Here is a 12,200-nt window from a genome sequence, read left to right as displayed (position 1 = left end):
GGTCTGGAACTCCCAGACAGCTGGCGCTGCCATGGTTTTGGGTACAAGCAGAAGATTCTGCATCCTCAGTGACCGTGACTAGGAACCTGCTCTGCCAGCAGCCAAGGGGAAATATATATGGGCTCTGCAACACCCACAGAAGAACAGACTGAGGCTTCTCTCTGAGATGGAGGTCAGGGTGCAGTTTGCTTTCCTCTAAACCTACAAAAACCATCAAAAGTGGTCAAGGATGGGGCGCCTGGGTGGCTCAGTGGGTTGAGCCGCTGCCTTTGGCTCAGGTCATGATCTCAGGGTCCTGGGATTGAGCCCCACATCAGGCTCTCTGCTCGGCAGGGAGCTTGCTTCCTTCTCTCTCTCTCTGCCTGCCTCTCTTCCTACCTGTGATCTCTCTCTGTCAAATAAATAAATAAAAATCGTTGAAAAACAAACAAACAAACAAACAACAACAACAACAAAAAAAACGGTTCCTCAGAGCCCACCCCCTTGAGGGGGACTGGAGGACTTAACTCAGGGAACATCATTGACTGAAAACCCACGTGGAAGGTGCATCCCCCAAAAACCAACCAGGAAAGAAAAAATAAAAAAAACTACAATAGAACCACCATCACTACTTCATAGGACAACTTTTATTTTTAATTGTTCCCACTATTCTGGCTCATTTTTTATATAGATAATTTTTTTAATCCTATTTACCATCATATTGAGCTGTCTAATACATCAAATTCCATAATAACCTTCTCTTTTGTTTCTGTGTTTCTCTTTTGCATTTCTATATTTTTTAAATTTTTTTAAAAATTTTAGTTTAGTTTAGTTTATTCCTTTTTATTTTTATTTTCTAATATTCATATAGAGTTAAACTTCAACGTAATCCCCTTTCCCCAAACAATACTAACCCTATAGGTAAACCAATTTTTAATCCCCCTTTATCCTAGGAATGTTGAGTCCTTCAACAAAGATATCAAGATACATCCAGGAAGGATCAAAACAAACTTTCTAGCACACACTGAGAATTTATAACTACTCTCCCATCTTTTTCTTCGACCACTGTTTCTCTGTTTTTGTGTTTGTCCTGATACTATATAAATCTTACACGTGGGGTTCTTTTCAATGAGGTTCTTCCTTTGTTTGCTTATATATATGCATTTTTTCTCTTGTTATATACATTTATCAGTATTTTTGTTTGTCTGGTTTAGTTTGTATACCTCATAAATCTTACCTTGGGCCCATTTGGGCTGAACCTTCTCTTTCATCTTCACTTTCTTTCCTGTCTCTTTTTCTCTTTCTTTCTTTTTTTTTTCTTTTTCTTTCCTTTTTTCTCTCATTTGGGTGGGAAATCTTGATTGCTCAGAAGTGTTCCAGGGTGCACCCTGACTGCACTATGGTCGATACATTCAGGTACATCTGTTCAGTCATCTCTCAACAAAATTAGTAGGAGAATGAATGCCCAACAGAAGAAAAATACAGAGGATGGACCCTCTGCAACAGAGCTAATGACTATCAACATAAACAATATGTCAGAAAAAGAATTCAGGCTAACAATTACCCAGGCAATAGCTAGGTTGGAGAAAGCCATTTGATGACCAAAGAGAACTGATTAAGGCTGAGCAGAAAGCGACCAGGCAGGATGTTGACAATGTTAGGACAGAACTAAAAGCTATGACAGATGAGGTACACAATTCTTTCAATGAGTTCCAATCTAATCTAAATTATCTCAAAGCTAGGGTAACTGAGACAGATGATAGAATTAATGATCTGGAGGATAAACAGATAGAGAGAAAGGATCAAGAGGAAGCCTGGAAAAAACCAGCTTAGAAAGCATGAAAACAGAATCCAGGAAATAAATGATGCCATGAAAGGTTCCAACGTCAGAATTATTGGAAATCCTGAAGGGGTGAAGAAAGAAAGAAGTCTAGAAGATAGAGTAAAACAAGTTCTTCATGAAAATTTTCCCAGTTCGCGAATGGAACCAGTGTTCATGTACTAGAGGCTGAACAGTTTCCACCCAAGATTATATATTCCAGAAAGACATCAAGGCACCTGATAGTCAAATTGAGGAATCATAATTGTAGGTATAATCTCTTGAAAACTGGTAGGACAATGAGGCTCCTTACTTACAGAAGATAGCCCATCAGAATAATGTCACACCTGTCCACAGAGACCTGGAAAGCAAGAAAGGGCTAGCAAGATATATTCAGGACACTAAATGAGAAGAACATGCAGCCAAGAATACTTTATCCAGCAAGACTGACATTCAAAATGTATGGAGAGATAAAGAGTTTCCAAGACAGCAAAGCTTAAAGGATTATGCAACCACCAAGCCAACTGCAGGAAATATTAATGGGGGTTCTACAAAAGAGTAAAAATCCTAGAATAGCATTAAACAGAAATACAGAGATAATCTACTGAGAGAAAGAGATACAGAGATAATCTACAGAAAGAAAGACTTCAAAGGTAACATGATGTCAATAAGAACATATCTATCAATAATCACTCTCAATGTGAATGGCATAAATGCACCCATAAAACAGCACAGGGTTGCAGATTGGATAAAACTACAGGACCCATTCATATGCTGTCTACAAGAGAACCATTTTTAAATTAAAGATACACCCAGACCGAAAGGGGAGGGATTGAGAAACATCTATTATGCCAATATGCCTCAAAAGAAGGCTGGGGTAGTGATTCTCATATCAGATAAATTAAATTTTAAACTAAAGACTGTAGTCAGAGATACAGAAGGACACTAAATAATTTTTAAAGGGACTACCAATTAAGATGATATAACAATTGTAAATATCTATGCCTCCAATATGGGAGCAACCAATTACATAAGAAAACTGTTAAACAAGGTAAAGAGTCATATTGATATGAATACATTAATAGTAGGAGATCTTAACATGCCTCTCTCAGAAATAGACAGATCATTGAAGCAGAAAATCAATAAAGAAACAAGAGCATTTAATGACACATTGGACCAGATGGACCTCATAGATATATACAGAACATTCAACCCTAAAACAACAGAATACTCATTCTTCTCAATGCACATGGAACCTTCTCAAGAATAGACCACATACTGGGTCACAAATCAGGACTCAACCGATACCAAAAGACTGAGATTATTCCCTGCACGTTCTCAGATCACAATGCCTTGAAACTGGAGCTCAACCACAAGGAAAAGTTCAGAAGGAACTCAAACACTTGGAAGCTAAAGGCCACCTTGCTTAAGAATGCTTGGATCAACCAGGAGATCAAAGAAGAAGTGAAACAATTCATGGAAACCAATGAGAATGAAGACACTTTGGTCCAAATCCTATGGGATACAGCCAAGGCGGTCCTAAGGGGGAAATACGTAGCCATCCAAGCCTCCCTCAAAAAAATTGAAAACTCCAAAACACACCAGCTGTCTCAACACCTTAAGGAACTAGATAATCAACAACAAACCAAACCAACTCCAAACATAGGAAGGGATATCATCAAGATTAGAACAGAGATCAATGAGTTAGAAATCAGAGATACAGTAGAATGTATCAATGAAACTAGAAGCTGGTTTTTTGAAAGAATCAATAAGATCTATAAACCATAGGCCACAATAATCCAAGAGAAAAGAGAGAAAGCCCAAATTCATAAAATTATGAATGAAATGGGAGAGATCACAATGAACACCAAGGAATTAGAAACAATCATCAGAAGTTATTATCAACAGTTATATGCCAATAAGCTAAGCAACCTAGATGAAATGAATGCATTCCTGGAAAACTATGAACTCCCTAAATTGAAGCAGGAAGAAATTGACAACCTGAATAGACTGATATCTAGTAACAAGATGGAAGCAGTGATCAAAAACCTCCCAAAAAACAAGAGCCCAGGACCTGACAGATTCCCCGGGGAATTCCACTAAACTTTCAAAGAAGAAATAACACCTATTCTCCTGAAGCTGTTTCAAAAAATTGAAGCAGAAGGAAAATATCCAGACTCTTTCTATGAATCAGCATTACCCTGATCCCCAAACCAGGCAAAGACCCTACCATTAAGTAGAATTTCAGTATCACTGATACTGAATATGGATATTAATATCACTTATGAATATGGATGCTAAGATTCTCAACAAGATCCTAGCAACAGGATACAACAGCACATTAAAAGGATTATCCACCATGACCAGACATCCTGGGCTACAAAGATGGTTCAACATTTTCAATTCAATCAATGTGATAGAACAAATCAATAAGAAAAGAGAGAAGAACCACATGGTCCTCTCAATCAATGCAGAAAAAGCATTTGACAAAATCCAGCATCCGTTCCTGATTAAAAAGCTTCAAAGTATAAGGATAGAGGGAACATTCCTGAACTTCATCAAATCTATCTATGAAAGACCCACAGCAAATATCATCCTCAATTGGAAAAAGCTTGCAGCCTTCCCTTTGAGATCAGGAACACTACAAGGATGCCCACTCTCACCATTCTTGTTCAACATACTCTTAGAAGTCCTAGCAACAGCAATCAGACAACAAAGAGAAATAAAAAGTATGCAAGTTGGTAATGAAGAAGTAAAACTCTCTCTCTTCGCAGATCACATGATTCTGTATATGGAAAACCCAAAACACTCCACCCCCAAACCACTAGAACTCATCCAGTAATTAAGTAATGTGGCAGGATACAAAGTCAATGTACAGAAATCAGTGGCTTTTTTATACACTAACAATGAAAATACAGAAAGGAAAATTAAATAATTGATTCCATTTACTGTAGCACCAAGAACCATAATATACCTGGGAATAAACCTAACTAAAGAGGTAAAGGATCTGTACTTGAGGAACTACAGAACACTCATGAAAGAAATTGAAGAAGACACAAAAAGATGGAAGACCATTCCATGCTCTTGGATCAGAAGAATAAACATTGTTAAAATGTCTATACTGCCTAGAGCAATTTATGCTTTTAATGCCATTCCGATAAACATTCCACCAGTATTTTCCAAAGAGCTGGAGCAAATAATCAAAAAATTTGTATGGAATCAGAAGAGACCCCGAATTGCTAAGGAAATGTTGAAAAATAAAAATAAAACTGGGGGCATCATGTTACCTGATTTCAAGCTTTACTACAAAGCTGTGATCTCTAAGACAACATAGCACTGGCATAGACCAGTGGAACAGAGTAGAGAGCCCAGATATGGACCCTCAACTCTATGGTCAATTAATCTTAGACAAAACAGAAAAAAAAATGTACAGTGGAAAAAAGACAGTCTCTTCAATAAATGGTACCAGGAAAACTGGGCAACTATATGTAGAAGAATGAAACTCGCCCATTCTCTTACACCGTCCACAAAGATAAACTCAAAATGGATAAAAGACCTCAACGTGAGACAGTAGACCATCAGAATCCTAGAGGAGAACATAGGCAGTAATCTCTTCCATATCAGCCACAGCAACTTCTTTCAAGATATGTCTCCAAAGGCAAAGGAAACAAAAGATAAAATAAACTTTTGGGACTTCATTAAAATGAACATCTGCACAGCAAAGGAAACAGTCAAGAAAACCAAGAGGCAACCCACGGAATGGGAGAAGATATTTGCAAATGACAGTACAGACAAAAGGTTGATATCCAGGATCTATAAAGAACTCCTGAAACAAAACACTCATAAAACAGATAATCATATCAAAAAATGGGCAGAAGGTATTTACAGACACTTCTCCAGTGAAGACATACAAATGGCTATCAGACACATGAAAAAATGTTCATCAGGGAGATTCAAATTAAAACCACATTGAGATATCACCTTACACCAGTTAGAATGGCCAAAATTAGCAAGACAGGAAACAACATGTGCTGTAGTGGATGCGGAGAAAGGGGAGCCCTCTAACACTGTTGGTGGGAATGCAAGTTGGTGTAGCCTCTTTGGAGAACAATGTGGAGATACCTCAAGAAATTAAAAAGAGAGCTTCCCTATGACCCCACAAGTGTACTACTGGGTATTTACTCCAAAGATACAAATGTAGTGAAAAGAAGGGCCATCTGTACCCCAATGTTTATAGCAGTAATGGCCACGGTCGCCAAACTGTGGGAAGAACCAAGATGTAATTCAATGGACGAATGGATAAGGAAGATGTGGTCCATATACAATATGGAATATTATGCCTCCATCAGAAAGGACGAATACCCAACTTTTGTAGCAACATCATGGGACTGGAGGATATTATGCTTAGTGAAATAAGTCAAGGATAGAGAATAAGTTATCACATGGTTTCACTTATTTGTGGAGCATAACAAATAGCGTGGTGGACATGGGGAATTAGGAGAAGGGAGTTGGGGGAAATTGGAAGGGGAGGTGAACCATGAGAGACTACGGACTCTGAAAAACAATCTAAGGGGTTTTAAATGGTGTGGGGGTGGGAAATTTGGGGAACCAGGTGGTGTGTATTAGGGAGGGCACGGATTTTTGGAGCACTGGGTGTGGTACAAAAACAGTTAATACTGTTATGCTGAAAATAATTTAAAAATAAATTTAAAAAACAAAGAAGAGAAAACAGAGGAATCCCAAAGACCCATCACTAAAGAAGGTAGATGGCAAATAAGCATAGCAGACAATGTTTCACATTGCATGTCATTAGTTATATGCAAATTAAAACATGAATAAGATATTACTACATATTTATTGAATGGTCAAAGTCCAGGCAACAATAAGACTAAATGCTGATGATGATGTGGCACAACAAAAGTCATCATTTTTTACTGGCAGGATTGCAAAATGACACAACCACTTTGGAAGATAGTTTGACAGTTTCTTAATAAAATAAACTTATCTTAACCATCCCAATCCAGTAGTCCACAACACATGAAAGCATATCCACATAAAAACTACACTTTATGATGCCTGGGTGGCTCAGATGTTGGGTATCTGACTTTGGATCCAGTAATGATCCCAGAATCCTAGAATCCAGCCCAGCATTTGGCTTATTGCACATTGGAGAATCTGCTTCTCCCTCCACCTGCTACTCTCCCTGCTTGTGCTCTCCCTCTCTGACAAATAAATAAAATACTTTTAAAAAATCATTACATAGATGTTTATCATAGATTTATTTATAATTGCAAAATCTTGGAAGCTAACAAGACGTTAGCTCATCAGTCCATGGTAAGGCATGGAGGAAACTTCATATGCATATTTTCAAGTGAAGAAAGCCAATCTGAAAACACCATATACTGTCTAATTCCAACTACAATATATTCTGGAATCAGCATAAGTATGAAGACACGGGAAGTTTAGTAGCTGTCAGCATAATGTTTTGGGGAGAAATAAATTGGTAGAGCACAGAGGAGTTTGAAGGCAGTAAAACTACTTGCATGGCACTACAATAATGGACATAAGTCTGCAAAAAATGGGAGAGAAGGCAATTATTTTATTTTTAATGCCTATTTTTTGGCCAATAACAACAACAAGAACAAAATCACAAGGATCACAAAGAAGTAGGAAAACCTAGTCCTTATATTGAAACAACATATATTGATAGAAACTGTCCTTTAGGAAAGTTGAGTCACAAAGATGAGAATTGCTAGATCAAAAAAATAATAACTTGAATATGATCAAATGAGTAAATAAAAACACAGACAAATAACAAAAGGAATTTTGTTTCAAATATCAGGTAAATATAAAATGAGAATATCACCAAAGAGATATGAATTCTAAAACAAAACAAAACAACAACAACAAAAGGCAATCAGAAATTCTAAAGTTGAAAACTACAAAACCTACAGTGAAAAAGATACTAAGGAGATACAGTTGTACATTTGAACAGTCAGAAAAAAAAATCACTAATGAAAATGAAGGCAGGCCCATATTTGTAGATTCTGAGGAGCAAAAAGTTAAAAAAGCAAAAGAGCAAAAAGACAAAAAGACAAGGGAAATGTGAAGATAGCCAATGGTATAACTGGGTCATCATGAAGTAGAACAATATATGTGTTACAGGAATCCCAGAAGGATATTAAAGTGAAAGAGGCAGAGAGATCATCTAAATGAAAGAACTGGCTAAATTTCAATAATGATGATAGATATGATTATACAATCCAAGAAAGTTAACAAAATCCAAGTTGGATACCTTCAGAAAGATCCACAAAAGTATACTTTGACACAAAATATAAAAATATGAAATAAGATATTGCAAGCAGCAAGAAAAATGCAACTTGTCATGTGAAAGAGAACATCAGTAAAATTATCTTCTGAGTTCTCAGCAGAAATTGAGAACTGAGCATAGGGAAAATATATTCAAAGTGATGGCAGAAAAAAAAACTGTTAACTGAAAATATTGTAACTGTAAAATTATCCTCCAAAAAAAAAAATAAAGCAAAAATAAAGAAACTAAGACATGCGTAAAATCAGTGAAAGGTTTTTATTACCAGACCTTCTCCTTCAGGAAGTGTGAAAGGAACATTTTATTTCAGGTTGAAATAAAATGATGTAATATGGACTTGTAAACTTAATTTAAATTTCCTAAAGAGATTAGAAGACATATGTATGAGAATAATAATCCGTATGTGAAAAATGAAGAATTAGTTTGTGAGGAAGAAATTAAAACCTAAAGTGAGGAGAAATTAGGTATACCAGTAGAGTTTATAGATGTGATTAAATTTAAGAAACAAATCAGATGAATACAGGGGAAGGTAAGAAAGAGAGAGATGGAAGCAAAGAAAATAGATTCTTAACTATAGTTAATAAACTGAGGGTTGATGGAGAAGTGGGTAGGGTTGGGCTCAATGAGTGACAGAAATTAAGAGGGGCACTTGTGATCAGCACTAAGAGATGAATCAGTAAATTTACCCCTGAAACCAAAATTGTCCAATATGTTAACTAACTAGAACTCAAATAAATATTTAAAACAAATAAAATTTAAGTATCAATTAAAATTCAAATTTTAAATCTGTAGTATATTATATTTAATCTCCGTTATAACTTTAAAGAAAATCTCTTTTTTTGTTGTTATTATCATGTTCAATTAGCCAACATTTGGTACCTCATTAGTTTTTGATGTTCCAAGATTCATCAGTTGAGTCTATCACCCTGTGCTCATCATATCACACACACTCTTTAAGGCCCATCACCCAGTTACCCCATCTCTACTATATATTTTATAAAACACTACCTCTGAAACAAATAATACACCATATCTTAATTAAATTTAATTTAAATTAAAAATACAATATATTGGGGTGCCTGGGTGGCTCAGTGGGTTAAAGCCTCTGCCTTTGGATCAGGTCATGATCCCAGGGTCCTGGGATCAAGCCCTGCATTGGGCTCTGCTCAGCAGGGAGCCTGCTTCCTCCTCTCTCTCTGCCTGCCTCTTTGCCTACTTGTAATCTCTGCCTGTCAAATAAATAAATAAAATATTTTTAAAAATACAATATAATATAAATATAATGATTACCAATATGGTATATATTTTGTTCACCATTTTAATATTTTATTTATTTGGCAGAGAGCCCCCCCAGAGATGGACCCAAGCAGGGGGAGTGGGATAGGGAGAAACAGGCTTCCCACTGAGCAGGGAGTATTGTGAGGGGCTCAATCCCAGGACTATGGGATCATGACCTGAGCTGAAGGCAGATGCTTAGTGACTGAGCCACCCCGGTGCTGCTTTTTTGTTCATTCTCTATGCCTTATTTAATAAGACCATTTCTACTTCAAGGTCATAAACACATTTCCCTTTTATATAAGAAGGAAAAGAAAGGGAATTTGACCACACCACTACAAAATAAAGTCAACTGCACACACACACACACAAAATACTGGGGAAGTTAAGAAACAAATTGTATGACATATAGAAAACAAATGGCAAAATAGCAAAATGTATTCCATATTTATCAGAAATTATCTTAAATGTAAATGGATTAAATATCCTAGTTACACCATACGTTGTCAGAATGGAATAGTTATAGCTGATATAGATATAGATAGTTATACACACACTATAAGACATTCAATGTAACTTGATGAAGTTTCAATACTGTGAAAAATAAAAGGATATGAATAAAAGATAACCCATGCAAAGGATAGTCAGAAAATATGAAGTTGTAGTAATATGAAAGAAAGTGGACTACAAGTCAAAAATTATTCATAAGATTTGAGTATTCATCTTTTCTGATAAAGACGTAGGAGTCCATTATATATATATGGACCATATCTCCTTTAGCCATGCATCTGTTGAAGGGCATCTTCGATCTTTCCACGGTCTCGTGATTGTGACCTTTGCTGTTATGAATATCTTGTTTTATTTTTATGTATTTTTATTTTTTTATTTTTATTTTTTTAAAGATTTTATTTATTTATTTGACACAGAGAGATCACAAGTAGGCAGAGAGGCAGGCAGAGAGAGAGAGAGAGGAGAAAGCAGGCTCCCTGCTGAGCAGAGAGCCCGATGCGGGACTCGATCCCAGGACCCTGAGATCATGACCTGAGCCGAAGGCAGCTGCTTAACCCACTGAGCCACCCAGGCGCCCTATTTTTATGTATTTTTAAATTAACATTAAAAAAAGATCATATTTATGTATTTGTCAGAAAGCACAAGCAAAGGGAGCAGGAGAGGGGTAAGCAGGCACCCCACCAGCCAGGGAGCCAGATGCAAGGCTCACTATCAGGACCCTGGGATCATGAGCTGAGCCCAAGGCAGAAATTTAACCAACTTAGCCACCCAGGAGTCCCAAAGACATTTTTTTAATACTATAGTTAAATACAGAAAGCAGTACAACTAGGTAAAATTTGTGTTAAGAAATAATCCTATCACTTTGGGCCCACCCAACTCCTTCATATAAGGGCATGTCCACAGATTGACAAAGTTTATATTTTTGAATAAAGATGCAAAGTACGCAAAAAAAAAAACATTAATACTGATGAAATATATAAAAACAATTGAGAACCACAGCAGAGGAAGGTGTTTAAGCTCTCCTGGACCTGCTGGAATGGGGTAACAGAGTGATTTAGGATAGGGTCTGTGGGGAAGGAAGGGGAACCAAATTTGTTGCTTAAAAAATAGGAAAAAAAAAAAAAAGAAAAAAATAATAAGAAAAAAGAAAAAAAGTACATCTTTGAAATCAATCCCTGGATCCCTGGTTGTAGACAAGTTCTCAAAAACCAGTATCTGGCACCCCTGCAACAAACTTGGAGAAAATTCTTGGATTATCTAAATAATTGGGCCCTTTTCCTTGCCGCCTCCGCCAGGGGGCTTCTGGACTGCACTTGTCTGGGCCCCATGTGTGGGGGCTGTGTAGGCTGACCAGGCTGACCTGGAGCTGGGACTCCTGGGGGTTGCCCCCGCAGCCCCTCCTCCCGCACCACACATCTCCCGTGCGGCCCCCCTCCCCGCCCAGACCTACTCCAGCTCCCTCGAGTCCCCGCCCATCTCTGCAGAAGCTGGAGTGCAGCCCCTGGACACCCGGTCATCCCTGCCTTCAGGGGACGCTCCAGGCTCGCCCGCGGCCTCCCGCCGCTCTCCCGCAGCCTCAGCTTCCCCGCTCTTGCTGAAGGAGAAGCCGCTACGCCGGAAAGACTGCCGGAAGGAAAAGCTGTTCTTCCTGTTTCCCCGGGTTTCCGTGCTGGGCCAGCGCATGGCCGGGTCCCGTCCCTGGGCTTCTGGGGAGATGGGGGGGAGGAGGGGAGGAGGAGGAGGCCTCCAAGGCGGTCTCCCCGTCAGGGGTCAGGGCCTAGCCCGTCTTGGCGGCCTTGCCGCCCTGAGCGTCTCTGTCTCTGTCGGGCGCCAGGCCTCCGGGGCCGCAGCGGCGGCTCTTCCTTCTGGGCCCCAGAGGGTGCAGCGGTTCAATGCCCAGCTCCAGGCAGCTGCGGGCTCCTCTGGTCGCCGCCGGGGCGCTGCCCTTCGCCTTCAGCTCCTCATTGGAGCCTGGCTGGGAGGCCTCCGGAGAGGGGGTGCCTTTACCTGCTGGTAATGGAACCTGAGGCAAAAGCAAGGGGTGCCAAAAATAATGCACTACTAGAAATGACAGGCGAGGCTTAGTCTATTTTTATTTTATTTTATTTTTTTAAAGAAAAGTTTTACGATGTGTTTTGTGAGGGAGACTTAAAACAGTATGGATCTTGATTAAGAAGGGAAGGGGGAAAATGCATATCATCAAACCCACATTTTTAAAAAGATCATGATCTTAGGAGTTAATTTAACTTACAGGAAATTTTCATTTACCTCCTGTGAGCTGTATCAGTC

At 38.5% G+C, this 12,200-nt stretch overlaps 1 pseudogene; it reads right to left on the bottom strand.

Moving 5' to 3' along the window:
* Positions 1-11,594, bottom strand: part of LOC131831254 (large ribosomal subunit protein uL16-like) — a 40,796-nt pseudogene extending 29,202 nt beyond the window's left edge.
* Between the last annotated feature and the right edge of the window lie 606 nt (positions 11,595-12,200).

The sequence above is a fragment of the Mustela lutreola genome, chromosome 5, assembly GCF_030435805.1.
Source record: "Mustela lutreola isolate mMusLut2 chromosome 5, mMusLut2.pri, whole genome shotgun sequence".
Taxonomy (NCBI): Eukaryota; Metazoa; Chordata; class Mammalia; order Carnivora; family Mustelidae; genus Mustela; species Mustela lutreola.
Note: the sequence above shows the minus strand (reverse complement) of the source record. Positions and strands in the feature narration are given on the sequence as shown.